The sequence below is a fragment of the Drosophila biarmipes genome, unplaced genomic scaffold, assembly GCF_025231255.1.
Source record: "Drosophila biarmipes strain raj3 unplaced genomic scaffold, RU_DBia_V1.1 ptg000016l, whole genome shotgun sequence".
Taxonomy (NCBI): domain Eukaryota; kingdom Metazoa; phylum Arthropoda; class Insecta; order Diptera; family Drosophilidae; genus Drosophila; species Drosophila biarmipes.
In genome coordinates, this window is record NW_026114534.1 from 703210 (window position 1) to 719250 (window position 16041).

Sequence of the window (16041 nt, forward strand, 5' to 3'; positions counted from 1 at the left end):
ATATGTTTGCCAATCTTCGCGTCACTAATAAGATGACGATTCATATTGTTATTATTAGATGGTCGAGTTGTACTTATATTGATATGTTAATCAAATTGGTCTCTTACTTGAAAATCTAGACCTTAGGAATATTTTTATATTATATGTTTGCCAATCTTCGCGTCACTAATAAGATGACGATTCATATTGTTATTATTAGATGGTCGAGTATTACTTATATTGATATGTTAATCAAATTGGTCTCTTACTTGAAAATCTAGACCTTAGGAATATTTTTATATTATATGTTTGCCAATCTTCGCGTCACTAATAAGATGACGATTCATATTGTTATTATTAGATGGTCGAGTTGTACTTATATTGATATGTTAATCAAATTGGTCTCTTACTTGAAAATCTAGACCTTAGGAATGTAATATATAAAGGATTAAAAATTCGCCACAAAGCCAAGCAAACAATCAATGCATACAAATAGATTGTTGGTTGAACTTTATATAAGAAGTTCAACACAACAAATAAATTATGCAATTTTATTATCGAATCATCAAGCAAAGGATAAGCTTCAGTGGATCGCAGTATGGCAGCTGCTCAACCACTTACAACACCTTGCCTGTTACAAAAGTCGTTTACAATTGATTCTAGGCTTTGTCATTGTATTAAATAATGCTTTTATATGTAACTAGCGCGGCATCAGGTGATCAAAGATCCTCCCAATTTACTATGTTACAAATTACATTGGCATCACATCCATTGTCGTTTAAAAAGTAAATTATAAACTTTAAATGGTTTAGAAGCCATACAATGCAAATTGCCCCTTATTTATCATTGCAGTCCAGCACGGATACGACCTTAGAGGCGTTCAGGCATAATCCAACGGACGTAGCGTCATACCACTGTTCGCTCGAACAAGTATTGTGCCATTGGTCCGTACCTGCGGTTCCTCTCGTACTACGCAGGAATGCTGTCGCAACAACGTTTTGTCATTAGTAGGGTAAAACTAACCTGTCTCACGACGGTCTAAACCCAGCTCACGTTCCCTTGCATGGGTGAACAATCCAACGCTTGGTGAATTTTGCTTCACAATGATAGGAAGAGCCGACATCGAAGGATCAAAAAGCGACGTCGCTATGAACGCTTGGCCGCCACAAGCCAGTTATCCCTATGGTAACTTTTCTGACACCTCTTGTTAAAAACTCTTTAAACCAAAAGGATCGATAGGCCGAGCTTTTGCTGTCCCTGTGTGTACTGAACACCGAGATCAAGTCAGCATTTGCCCTTTTGCTCTATGTGTGGTTTCTGTCCGCACTGAGCTGGCCTTGGGACACCTCCGTTATTATTTGAGAGATGTACCGCCCCAGTCAAACTCCCTACCTGGCAATGTCCTTGAATTGGATCATACCTGAGTAATTGGAGTTATACCAAATTTTCAAATCAAAAATACATAAATGCACCGTTTTATTAAAGAATTTGTTTGCGATTATATAACAAACTCGTGATACTTTGATCAAGAAGCTTGCATCAAAACCCAATACCATAAGATATAATAAATATATCCGTATAATGGCTAGGAAATGATACACGTTCCATTTAATCAAGTAAGTAAGGAAACAATAAGAGTAGTGGTATTTCATTGGCGATACCAAACCGAGGTCTAATATCTCCCACTTATTCTACACCTCTTATGTCTCCTTACACTGCCAGATTAGAGTCAAGCTCAAAAGGGTCTTCTTTCCCCGCTAATTATTCCAAGCCCGTTCCCTTGGCTGTGGTTTCGCTAGATAGTAGATAGGGACAGGTGTGTCTCGGATCCCTCCGAACTTATTTAACGTGACGTGTTCCGCACTGAAGGGATTACAGCCACGGCATTCTAATATACCCACAAGGGAGTATATAATGCAAGGGTCTGGGTTAAGCGCCAAACCAACGCCCTGGACTAGAAGCTATAGCTATGTACATAGCAACCACCCCAGTAGCAATTTAAGTACTTGCTTGTCGGGCAAGCACTCCCCCTTGCATAGGGGCGAGATCTATCTAAAATCTCTACTGTTCTTTGGGTCGCAGCACCCGAGTTGTATTAACGCAACATCCACGTCGAGCCCGGGGACTCTACCCGCGATATAGGTGTCAACCACAGCCACCACGAAACTCCCACTAGGGGGCCGACCTCAATGAGTAGCCTTGGAGAACCACTCAACCCGTGGCACCGAAATTTCAGGCTCGGTGGGCCTCACCCCTTCAGCTCCGACAAGCTCGGATGGGGCAACCATGTCATATTAGTCGCCTCCTACGACAAGCAATGACAAGCTGTGGCAGTATTCTTCGCCGTTGCCACACGGCAAGGGGGTTTTGGGACTATTGTCCCGGCGCCTGCGGTTCATCCCTCGTCGCTTCCATCCTACGCCTCGAGAAGGCAGCATCAGCAAAAGCTCCTAGGAGACGCATCCGTTCTGGGGTCTCGACTACTCCTGCGACGTTCCATCGTTCTTGGACTCGAACAATGCCAAGGGCATCCAAGTCACGCAAATCGCTATAGAGGCGGCACTCACATAGTACGTGAAGCCAGTCCTCACTCTCCTCTCCACATGAGCATGCGGTTGTGGTGCTGAGGGTTCTACCATGGAGGAAAGCGTTGAACGACCCGTGTCCTGTCAGCAAGAATCCGGCTCTTAAGGTGAAGACAAAGTCCTTCCTCTTGTAGACGAACGCTGCCTCTGGGAAAAACTGGCGAGTCACAAAACCGTGAGCCGCTTGGTCCCATCTGAGTTGCCACTCATTTAGCAGACATTCGTCTAGCAGAGCCATCTTGGATTTCCAGTCCAACACAGACAAGTCCTGTCCATAGAGCCAGTCGCTCTCGTCCAGGGGAACGTGCTTTCTGAGCTTAAACTTCACTGCCATCCTGTGAGCATCTAAATCCATTGGAGGAGCACCAGCAAGCACCTGCAGTGCCACCGTGGACACTGTGCGGCATACCGGTAGGCATCCTAATAGGATGGTCCTCTGGCACGAGGTGAGGAGTCTTAAGGACTTGCCCTTGCTCGCCGCCTTGTACCAGACCGAGGCACCGAAGAGTGCACAGGGGACCATGAGTCCGCTGTATATCGTCCTCTTAGCACGGGAGCTGAGCCCCCAATCGACTCGGAGCACCCGTGCTAGCCCTCCGGCAACTCCAGCCAGCCGATCTCTGAGAGCAGAGATATGCGGGAGAAAGCTCATCCGCTCGCCGACTAAGATGCCAAGGTACCGGCATTTGGTGACGTATGGCAGGCTTGCTCCAGCAAACCGTACCGTCGGTCTCCTAGTGTCTGAAAGATTCCCTTTCAGCAACATGATTGCCGTCTTGCTGGTTGACACACTCACTCCAACCTCAGCTCCCCAGGCTCCCACGATGTCCATCAACTGCTCACCCTTTCGCTCCAGATCGGCACGGGAATTCCCATCGACGAAAAGTAGCAAGTCATCTGCAAACGCGCTCAGAGCACAATGTGGCTCCAGGCGCTGAAGCAGCACATCCATCAGTAGGTTCCAAATAAATGGACCACTGACGGACCCTTGCGGGCAGCCCCGTGTAACCGACACTGTGGCCGCTTCGTAACTGCTGATGATACTGGCACTTCGACCGGAGAAATAACTTTTCCACAAGTCTATCTCTCGACAGCCGACGTCGATAAGCCGATCCAGCACCGCGTTCCACTCAACATTGTCGAAGGCACCCTTGAAATCAACAAAGATTCCCAGCACCCTCCTCTCGCGGCTGGTGGAAACGGTGTTTTTAGCGTGCATCCACGCATCCTCAACGCAGCGTCCAGGCCGAAATCCAAATTGCCATCTGCAGCCATCCGGTAGCACATCCTTCAGTCGATTCACCATGATCCCTTCCAGCACCTTTCCGAACACTGGCAAAAGGCATATGCCACGATAAGAGGCAGGATCGCTCCTGTCCTTATCTGGCCCCTTTACCAGCGGTATCACTCTCGGGTGTTTCCACTCGGCAGGAAAATATCCTTCCGAGAGGCATCGAGAGTACAACTTCGTCAGGTGCTGAGGGATAGCACGCCATACCTCCTTGACGATCCCACCCGTGATGCCGTCCATTCCCGGCGATCGCCGGCTTCTCAGCTTCGCGACGCTGGTTGCCACCTCGAAGGCTTCGAGGGTCGGTGGAGCAGCAGGAGTTATACCCTCACGCACTGTGGATTCCGCAACAGGGAAGAAGTTGCGGAGGAGTATATCTGCGCAGTCGTGCCATGTCGTAAGTAGCGCGCCGTTCGACCTAAGACATCCAAGATCGGTTGTCTTTTTCCGGCCTCGGCATATTCGGTAGGCGTGCCCCCATGGATCATCCTTGTGCCGTCCCACGAAGTCCCGCCAGTTTTGTTCCTTTGTCATCAGGATAAGCTTCTTATACTGGCCTGAGGCAAGCCTTAATCCAGCGGCAAGTCGCTCAACATCGCCGGTGCCACTCCGACGAGCTGCCTGCAGCCTGCGCCTCAGTCTCCTGACCTCTTGGCGCTTGGTACTCAGTTCAGGATTCCACCATATTACGTTTCCCCTTGCTGCAGGTATCCTGCGCCCTATTACCCTGTCGCACACTTCGTGTACGATGGAGCGAAGGGCTGACACATGATCATCCAACGGCGATTCCTCCAGTTCCTCGAGACATTCAGCTACATCCCTTAGTTCTACTCTGAATCTTCGCCAACTTGCATTGGAGAGCCTCCATTGTGGTACCGGAGCTAGGCTCTCAACGGTACTGCTTGGATCTGGAGTAACCTCAACAGTGATGATGTTGTGGTCACTCAGCTCCCAGAAGTCAACTCTCCATTCGTATGTTGCCCACACACGCGCTGCTTCGTTGGTGAAGGTCACGTCGATATCACTTCTGGAGCGGTGATTATCGAACGTGAACACCTGGCTGGCCGTATTAAGCACACAGACACCGCTTGCGATGATCCACTCGTCCATGTGCTGTCCCCGTTCGCGATTCAGACGGTCTCCAGAGTTAGCTGGAGTTTTGCTGAACCACATCGGGGAAACCGCATTCGCATCAAGTCCGAGGATTGTCGGTGTCCTGCTGGCTAGCAGCAGAACCGTATCCAGGTAGTCAGTGTAGGGCTGCAGGGCAGCTGAGTACTGGCAGTATACGGAGGACAGAAAAATGGTGCCGTATTTTCCTGTGACACTCACGCACACTCCATAATCCGTCGTCAATGTCTCGATGGGCATGCAGATGGCAGACGGGTCGTCCACGATGATGGCAGCTTTCTTCCTTTTGTCAGCGAAGATTCTCATGCCTCCAGGGAGTCCAGTGAGACGCTTGCCTGCGTCCACATAGGGCTCCTGAATGAGTGCGAACAGGTGGCCAGCATCTCTCATCCGCTTTGCAAGCTCGATGACAGCGCAACGGCCTCGACCACAATTCGCTTGGATGAAGCTGAACATGTTAATGTCTAGCTTGCACCCTGGCTAGCACAGCGCTATATATCGGGCATCCACCCGAGAGCATATAGTGCCCCGAGGGTAGCCCTTTATGGCGGCAGTTACGGCAGTCCACCGCATTTTTGCACTTCGCCGCGACGTGGTCGTTCTGTCCGCACTGGCGGCAGACCTGGTTTTCTCTAGCGTACCGACACTCGCTGACTTTGTGGTCAAAACCAAGGCATCGGTGGCACGCATAGGTGCGCACTTGAGAGCGGCAGCGGTAAGAGAACCACTTGATATACACCCTCCCGCTTTCGAGAACGGCCAACGCCTGATCATCTACTTCCAGCGTCACGTTTATAGTGGCGCTGTTAGCTGCTGACCAGGGCTTGGTCGCCAGGACTACCGCCTTCTGGAACTCCTTCAGCGACATCTCCTCGAAGTTTTTCTCTTTTAACTCCATCATGAACTCATCCGGCGTCACAGTGGTGTCCACATCCTGTACCGTCACCCTGGGTTTTGCGGCAGTGTTTTTGGACACCTTAAGGCCCACCTCAGCGAATTTTGCGGAGGCAACGATTTTCGACATCTCCGCCTGCGATGGCGTGCGAATAATCGCGCCGCCCCGCTTCAACTCTCGCACCTCATGCACTCTGACGCCCAAAGCAGGCGCTACCTCTTTGCGGACCTTGTCCGCAATTTGCCTCCCTGATAAGGCCGGATCATCACATGCAACGACTGCCGACCAGGTCTCCCGGATTTTCCGCGGTGCGGCTACAGGGGCATAGGGGGCGACAGGGGCAGCAGGTGAGGCGATAAGGTGCGCGCCTCTAGCAGCGGCGGCTGCGCATGAGACGGCCGAGGCAACCGGTGTCTGCTTCTTAAGGCGGTCCTCAAGCACTCCAATCCGTATAAGGAGGGCTGCAACAACCTCCTCGTAGCGGTTGGCTACGGACTGCACCTTCACATTTGTGGCCGGGTTGGCATAGGAGACCATGAACATCCTACCGATCTCCGATCGGATGTCCCCCATCTCGGCAGCGACGGCACCATTACCTCTCCACTCCCTATCCGAGAAGGATTTTAGAGGACTGGCTGGTGCAACGAAGGTCTTCTCGTGTTCAGCATAGGATGCAGCAGCGGCAGGGGCTGCGGGAGCGGCAGGGGCTGCGGCAAGGGCAGCGACAGGGTCAGCGGCAGCGGCAGCAGCAGGGGCAGCGGCAGCGGCAGCGGCAGGGGCTGTCGCAGTGTCAGCGGCAGTTGCATCCAGTGCCATCAACTTGCACCTAGAGGCGTCCCTCAGCGGCGCTTTATTGCGCTTACCTCTGGGTCGTCCTCTGCCCCCACTGCTTCCCCTACTACTAGCACTCTCACTGCCAGAATCTCCAACATCCATTTTGGGTGGCGCCATCCGCCGGTTATCGGCAGTTCCAACCCAAAAGCTTTTCCACCAAGGACTTACCCCTTTATTATCAGCTGGTCGGAAAGCTCTATCAGCTGATCAGCTGATAAAAGTTTAGCGATGACACAAACCGCACAGCTGTTTTAGGCAAAATGTGCCTAAATAAGCCTAACGCCTCTCTCAAGAGAGCGCCTCTCTCGTGACACACGTGGCGCAATGGAAAATTTCCAATGGGAAAAACCCAATTTCACCCGGTTTCACCACTTTTACACAGGGAAAACACGCGCACTGGGTTCGCAGGCACAAAACACGAATTTTCGTGCTGTTTCTAGCTTCGTATCTGGTCTCTATCAGTCAATATTGGCTACACTCGCGGAGCGTACGGAAAACACGTCTGTTCGCACGAGCAATCTAACACCGACCGATAGGGACAGTAGGAATCTCGTTAATCCATTCATGCGCGTCACTAATTAGATGACGAGGCATTTGGCTACCTTAAGAGAGTCATAGTTACTCCCGCCGTTGACCCGCGCTTACTTGAATTTCTTCACTTTGACATTCAGAGCACTGGGCAGAAATCACATTGTGTCAACACCCGCTAGGGCCATCACAATGCTTTGTTTTAATTAGACAGTCGGATTCCCCAAGTCCGTGCCAGTTCTGAATTGATTGTTAATTGATAATCGTTATAATTAATAAGAACTAATTGGTTTAACCCAATTAGTATTCTTAAAAATTTTAGCAAGAAAGTTCCACAATTGGCTACGTAACTAAACTATCCGGGGAACAAGTAACTAACATAAATGCTAGAAACTCTATTTACCCAGAACGAGCACATAAACCATGTTATTGTTTCCCAATCAAGCCCGACTATCTCAATCTTCAGAGCCAATCCTTATCCCGAAGTTACGGATCTAATTTGCCGACTTCCCTTACCTACATTATTCTATCGACTAGAGACTCTTCACCTTGGAGACCAGCTGCGGATATTGGTACGGCCTGTTGAGAAGTTTGCGTGTCCCCACCATAAATTTTCAAGGTCCGAGGAGAAAATATCGACACAACAGTATATGTCATGCTCTTCTAGCCCATCTACCATATCTCTCTGCGAAAGACTTCCATGGTAGTACGGCTATAAAACAGAAAAGAAAACTCTTCCGATATCTCTCGACGGCTTCTTTATGGTCGTTCCTGTTGCCAGGATGAGCACGAGGCCCATATTTAATAACAAACGGATACTCAACAGGTTACGGAATTGGAACCGTATTCCCTTTCGTTCAAAATTATTCAAGTATATTAATTTAGCTAGATTTTATATAATATATATATTTGTTTGGCATTTGTATTTTACTTGAAAATTTTCGGCTTTCGCCTTGAACTTAGGACCGACTAACTCGTGATCAACCACTGTTCACACGAAACCCTTCTCCACTTCAGTCCTCCAAGGTCTCATTCGATTATTTGCTACTACCACCAAGATCTGTACCAATGGCAGCTCCATGCAGGCTTACGCCAAACACTTCTACGCATACCATTGTACCTTCCTACTCACTAAAGTTTCAAAATTTATATTACAAGTAATATAAATCATCTACTTTAGCGGTAATGTATAGGTATACAACTTAAGCGCCATCCATTTTAAGGGCTAGTTGCTTCGGCAGGTGAGTTGTTACACACTCCTTAGCGGATTTCGACTTCCATGATCACCGTCCTGCTGTTTTAAGCAACCAACGCCTTTCATGGTATCTGCATGAGTTGTTAATTTGGGCACCGTAACATTACGTTTGGTTCATCCCACAGCGCCAGTTCTGCTTACCAAAAGTGGCCCACTGGGCACATTATATCATAACCTTGAACTTCATATCAAGAAAGTTAAGGTTCTTACCCATTTAAAGTTTGAGAATAGGTTAAGATCGTTTCGACCCTAAGGCCTCTAATCATTCGCTTTACCAAATAAGATTATTTTATATAATATTAAAATGCACCAGCTATCCTGAGGGAAACTTCGGAAGGAACCAGCTACTAGATGGTTCGATTGGTCTTTCGCCCCTATACTCAATTCTGACAATCGATTTGCACGTCAGAACTGTTTCGGTCTTCCATCAGGGTTTCCCCTGACTTCAACCTGATCAAGTATAGTTCACCATCTTTCGGGTCACAGCATATATGCTCAAGGTACGTTCCAGTTAGAGGCATAAATAATATAAATATCATTATACATAACTATATAGAACGCCCCGGGATTGTGTTAATTAGCTATAAATAGTTAAAAAACTAATCCCATTATTAGTCAAGTTAATTACGCTATTAGGTTTATATCCCAATAACTTGCACATATGTTAGACTCCTTGGTCCGTGTTTCAAGACGGGTCCCGAAGGTATCCTGAATCTTTCGCATTGTTAATCCTACAAGTGCATATAATAAACACAAAAATCAATGATAATTATGCCATTATATAATTCCGAAAAATTAACGCACTGTATTCATATAAATCTATCAGCACTTTATCAAATTAATAACATTTATTCTGTGTTAAAATGCAAGCAAATTAATTTGAATAAACTATAAGTTATATTTTATGATAAATTTGGTATGCTAATAGATTACAATGTCCTTATATGGAAAAAATGCACACTATTATCATAATATTGTTTAAATATTACAATTCTAATGATGAATTTTCCATAACGGATATTCAGGTTCATCGGGCTTAACCTCTAAGCAGTTTCACGTACTGTTTAACTCTCTATTCAGAGTTCTTTTCAACTTTCCCTCACGGTACTTGTTTACTATCGGTCTCATGGTTATATTTAGTTTTAGATGGAGTTTACCACCCACTTAGTGCTGCACTATCAAGCAACACGACTCTTTGGAAACATCATCTAGTAATCATTAACGTTATACGGGCCTGGCACCCTCTATGGGTAAATGGCCTCATTTAAGAAGGACTTAAATCGTTAATTTCTCATACTAGAATATTGACGCTCCATACACTGCATCTCACATTTGCCATATAGACAAAGTGACTTAGTGCTGAACTGATTTCTTTTCGCTCGCCGCTACTAAGAAAATCCTTGTTAGTTTCTTTTCCTCCCCTAATTAATATGCTTAAATTCAGGGGGTAGTCCCATATGAGTTGAGGTTGTGTATAACTTTTATATGCAATTAATTCTTTATATATAATGATAAAACATTTTATTAAATTCGTTATATTAATAATATCTGTATATAAATGGCATTTGTTTGATTTAACGAATCAACGAAGAACAATAATATTGTCAACGGTTTTCTATTTTCTAATCATTAATAAGAGACAATTCTAGATAAATTTTTATGCTAGACATTTCTCAGTATCATTTGATTGAAAAAGAAAATATTTCTCTTCGTTTTTCACATTCAAATTATTTACTAATGTGAGATAATGTTTTTCATATATTTTTTAATATTATGAATAAAATAATTAAATTATTATTATCCAATAATATACCATATGCTTATAAAATTTCATTATAAAATTTGTATAAGCAACTTAATTAGCATAGTCTTACAACCCTCAACCATATGTAGTCCAAGCAGCACTATAAAATTAATTAAAGTACATAACAGCATGGACTGCGATATGCGTTCAAAATGTCGATGTTCATGTGTCCTGCAGTTCACACGATGACGCACAGTTTGCTGCGTTCTTCATCGACCCATGAGCCGAGTGATCCACCGCTTAGAGTTTTATAAATTGGTTTCTTAATTTTGTCAAATATGTTTTTATTGAAAGAAATTAAAAATACACCATTTTACTGGCATATATCAATTCCTTCAATAAATTTATTTTTATACCTAAAACGAATGCTGCGAAATGTCTTAGTTTTATATAACCAATATATATCAAAGTATTTCTTTTTAAATTGCATTTATTGTAAATAAATATATATATATATATATTAATACTTTTTTAGCGATATAAATTGAAATTTATATAAAACATTAACCTGTATAAAACCAGGTACAACATTGTACATTTTAGGTTGTTGCATTATCCAATGTATGCGCATAACTGAGATGAACAATACATATCGCAACGCGTGTATATTATGGTCCATATACACACAGTATTTTAATTGTGTTTATATACAATAATAATTTAATATTATTATTTTAATAATTCGATTTGCTTGTTCGAATTTTTATTTGTTTGTTTTGGCTGCTTATTATTTCTCTCATATGTATTAAATACAATATATAATTTTAATATTTGCATTATTTCGATTTGCTTGTTCGAAATTTCATTTGATCTATATTAGATCATATACATTTTGGCAATTCATATTTTATTTGTATTACTATAATGTATTTATTATAATATAAACAAATATTTTATTAACGGTAAGGATATACAATAATAATTTAATATTATTATTTTAATAATTCGATTTGCTTGTTCGAATTTTTATTTGTTTGCTTTGGCTGCTTATTATTTCTCTCATATGTATTAAATACAATATATAATTTTAATATTTGCATTATTTCGATTTGCTTGTTCGAAATTTTATTTGATCTATATTAGATCTCATATACATTTTGGCAATTCATATTTTATTTGTATTATTATAATGTATTTATTATAATATAAACAAATATTTTATTAACGGTAAGGATATACAATAATAATTTAATATTATTATTTTAATAATTCGATTTGCTTGTTCGAATTTTTATTTGTTTGCTTTGGCTGCTTATTAATTTCTCTCATATGTATTAAATACAATATATAATTTTAATATTTGCATTATTTCGATTTGCTTGTTCGAAATTTCATTTGATCTATAATAGATCTCATATACATTTTGGCAATTCATATTTTATTTGTAATACTATAATGTATTTATTATAATATAAACAAATATTTTATTAACGGTAAGGATATTAAAACATTAATGATCCTTCCGCAGGTTCACCTACGGAAACCTTGTTACGACTTTTACTTCCTCTAAATAATCAAGTTCGGTCAACTTTTGCGAAACAACCGTAACACGCAAGGCGTCACAGTGATCACGTCCGGAGACCTCACTAAATAATTCAATCGGTAGTAGCGACGGGCGGTGTGTACAAAGGGCAGGGACGTAATCAATGCGAGTTAATGACTCACACTTACTGGGAATTCCAAGTTCATGTGAACAGTTTCAGTTCACAATCCCAAGCATGAAAGTGGTTCAGCGGTTTACCCGGACCTCTCGGTCTAGGAAATACACGTTGATACTTTCATTGTAGCGCGCGTGCAGCCCAGGACATCTAAGGGCATCACAGACCTGTTATTGCTCAATCTCATTATTGCTAGACGCAATTTGTCCATTTAAGAAGCTAGTGTCCTTATAATGGGACAAACCAACAGGTACGGCTCCACTTATATAAACACATTCAAACACAATAAACATTTTACTGCCACCATGAATGAAGGCTATATAAGCTTCAACACCATAATCCTGAAGATATCTATTTAATATATTTGAGTCTCGTTCGTTATCGGAATTAACCAGACAAATCACTCCACGAACTAAGAACGGCCATGCACCACCACCCATAGATTCGAGAAAGAGCTATCAATCTGTCTTACACACTTATGTTCGGACCTGATAAGTTTTCCCGTGTTGAGTCAAATTAAGCCGCAGGCTCCACTCCTGGTGGTGCCCTTCCGTCAATTCCTTTAAGTTTCAGCTTTGCAACCATACTTCCCCCGGAGCCCAAAGCTTTGGTTTCCCGGGAAGCGACTGAGAGAGCCATAAAAGTAGCTACACCCAATTGCTAGCTGGCATCGTTTATGGTTAGAACTAGGGCGGTATCTGATCGCCTTCGAACCTCTAACTTTCGTTCTTGATTAATGAAAACATCTTTGGCAAATGCTTTCGCTTAAGTTAGTCTTACGACGGTCCAAGAATTTCACCTCTCGCGTCGTAATACTAATGCCCCCAAACTGCTTCTATTAATCATTACCTCTTGATCTGAAAACCAATGAAAGCAGAACAGAGGTCTTATTTCATTATCCCATGCACAGAATATTCAGGCATTTGAAGCCTGCTTTAAGCACTCTAATTTGTTCAAAGTAATTGTACCGGCCCACAATAACACTCGTTTAAGAGCACTAATGCAGGTTTTTAAATAGGAGGAACATATGAAAAAATACAAGTATCTAAGCACATGTAAGAACTCCACCGGTAATACGCTTACATACATAAAGGTATAGTACTAACCACAATTGTAAGTTGTACTACCCGTATGAAGCACAAGTTCAACTACGAACGTTTTAACCGCAACAACTTTAATATACGCTATTGGAGCTGGAATTACCGCGGCTGCTGGCACCAGACTTGCCCTCCAATTGGTCCTTGTTAAAGGATTTAAAGTGTACTCATTCCAATTACAGGGCCTCGGATATGAGTCCTGTATTGTTATTTTTCGTCACTACCTCCCCGAGCTGGGAGTGGGTAATTTACGCGCCTGCTGCCTTCCTTAGATGTGGTAGCCGTTTCTCAGGCTCCCTCTCCGGAATCGAACCCTGATTCCCCGTTACCCGTTGCAACCATGGTAGTCCTAGATACTACCATCAAAAGTTGATAGGGCAGACATTTGAAAGATCTGTCGTCGGTACAAGACCATACGATCTGCATGTTATCTAGAGTTCAACCAATATAACGATCTTGCGATCGCTTGGTTTTAGCCTAATAAAAGCACATGTTCCATAAGGTTCATGTTTTAATTGCATGTATTAGCTCTAGAATTACCACAGTTATCCAAGTAACTGTTAACGATCTAAGGAACCATAACTGATATAATGAGCCTTTTGCGGTTTCACTTTTAATTCGTGTGTACTTAGACATGCATGGCTTAATCTTTGAGACAAGCATATAACTACTGGCAGGATCAACCAGAATAATGTTTTTATTCATATTTCATTCATATTTTTTGAATAGAAATTAGCAATATATATGTTGTTATAGATTTTATTTCTATCGAATACGGCCATTTTTATATAGCATTCGTATACGTTTGTTTTCCAATTTATACTTGTTTCGCCACTAATAATAACAAGTTTTTATTGATGTCAAAAAGAATCATATTCTTTATAAACACAATATTTATTTTTCATATATTTTCTTTATATATGCACATTTCATTCTAAAATATCATTTTTGTTCGACATACATAATATATTGTATCCACACATGTACAATTTTTGTTTAACCAATATAAGATATTGAGTTAATCATTTGTATTTTGACGATAAATTTAAAATTTATCTATATATATCCATATAAGTCTCTGGTAATATATAAAATAGAACCGAGTGTATATATATAATTATTACTACTATATTTATTTCTTAAATAATATATACTTATATATTATTTATATATATACTCTTTATTATATATTATATAATTTCTTAAATAACTCTCTTAATAGCTATTTTTTATTATCAACAATATAAGTTGATATTAATATTGAAAATGTATTCATAATTACATTTTTATATTTCTTTGGTAGACTTTTATGTACTATTATTATTTAATAATACACATATAATATAAATCATGTTAGCCTACCTCCTAAAATTAACGATAAAATTCGGAAACAATTTGTTATTCTATGTACAATAGAAACTTGGCCTTTGTTTCAACGTTATTATCTTTGGGCTTAAAATATTAACCGCGGAGCCAAGTCTCGTATTCAAATAAATGAATAAAGAAACAAATTTGACGGATAATATCTTCTCTACTGACATATGTCAATAGCAGACGGCCGGCCCATTGACCATCCTATAGTAGTTTTTGGACACGCTGTCTCCCATTCGGGTATATTCAATTTACTTTGCCACTCACCCATATAGTGTTCTCTTATATAATAAGACAACGCACTTTTATATTCATTATATGGATATATTGCCTTCCTCATATTTGCCACACCACCTATAGTAGTTTTTGGACACGCTGTCTCCCATTCGGGTATATTCAATTTACTTTGCCACTCACCCATATAGTGTTCTCTTATATAATAAGAAAACGCACTTTTATTTTCATTATATGGATATATTGCCTTCCTCATATTTGCCACACCACCTATAGTAGTTTTTGGACACGCTGTCTCCCATTCGGGTATATTCAATTTACTTTGCCACTCACCCATATAGTGTTCTCTTATATAATAAGAAAACGCACTTTTATTTTCATTATATGGATATATTGCCTTCCTCATATTTGCCACACCACCTATAGTAGTTTTTGGACACGCTGTCTCCCATTCGGGTATATTCAATTCTCTTTGCCACTCACCCTTATAGTATTCTCTTATTTAATAAGAATACTAAAATACTTCTCATATTATAGATGTAATCTATTAACTTCTCAATATCCATACGGTTTATGTATGGTATTGACAAAATCCTATGCATTTGCATAAGATTTATTTTGCCACAATTTATAGTACTAGTGCCGCCCTCACTAGGTATAAATATCTCATTTCGCTAGTAGTGTATGGGGAAATTCTACTAGCTATTCTCATAAATATGTCACTTATATGCCATATCTATACAATTCATGCACTTTTATATGTATATTTGCTATATTATACATTATTATGCCTTATAGGTATTATACCTATAAGCCACATCCATACGATTGCTTAATATAAATATATGTATAATTTTTTATACATATTTTTTTTTTATTTATGTATGGTTTTTTATTCATATCCATATACTGTATTCAATTTTATATGGATATGATTGGCGTTTTATATAGTATTGACAAAATCATAAGTTTGACCAATACGAGGAGAGGTCCGCCAACGACCACCTCCCTATAGGTGTTTTTGGACACGCTGTCTCCCATTCGACTGCTTACTATACTAGGGGCTACCCGCTCCGTATGATATTCTCTCATATAACAAGAGAATGCAAGAAATATTCGTATTTTATGAATATAATCCATTTATTTTTCAATATCCATACGTTTTACTTAGTTTTTTGTACGGTATTGACAAAATCCTATGCATTTGCATAAGATTTATTTTGCCACAATTTATAGTACTAGTGCCGCCCTCACTAGGTATAAATATCTCATTTCGCTAGTAGTGTATGGGGAAATTCTACTAGCTATTCTCATAAATATGTCACTTATATGCCATATCTATACAATTCATGCACTTTTATATGTATATTTGCTATATT

The 16041-nt window shown here is 41.3% G+C and overlaps 2 non-coding genes and 1 pseudogene across 2 annotated transcripts; all 3 read right to left on the bottom strand.

The window, feature by feature from the left end:
- Positions 1–536: 536 nt before the first annotated feature.
- LOC127011984 (large subunit ribosomal RNA) lies at positions 537–9969 on the bottom strand (annotated as a pseudogene).
- A 402-nt stretch (positions 9970–10371) lies between these two features.
- Positions 10372–10550, bottom strand: LOC127012023 (5.8S ribosomal RNA). The gene has a single exon (XR_007765446.1). It is a non-coding gene; the product is annotated as a 5.8S ribosomal RNA (ribosomal RNA).
- Positions 10551–11753: 1203 nt separating this feature from the next.
- On the bottom strand, positions 11754–13747 carry LOC127011930 (small subunit ribosomal RNA). Its single transcript, XR_007765389.1, has one exon. It is a non-coding gene; the product is annotated as a small subunit ribosomal RNA (ribosomal RNA).
- Between the last annotated feature and the right edge of the window lie 2294 nt (positions 13748–16041).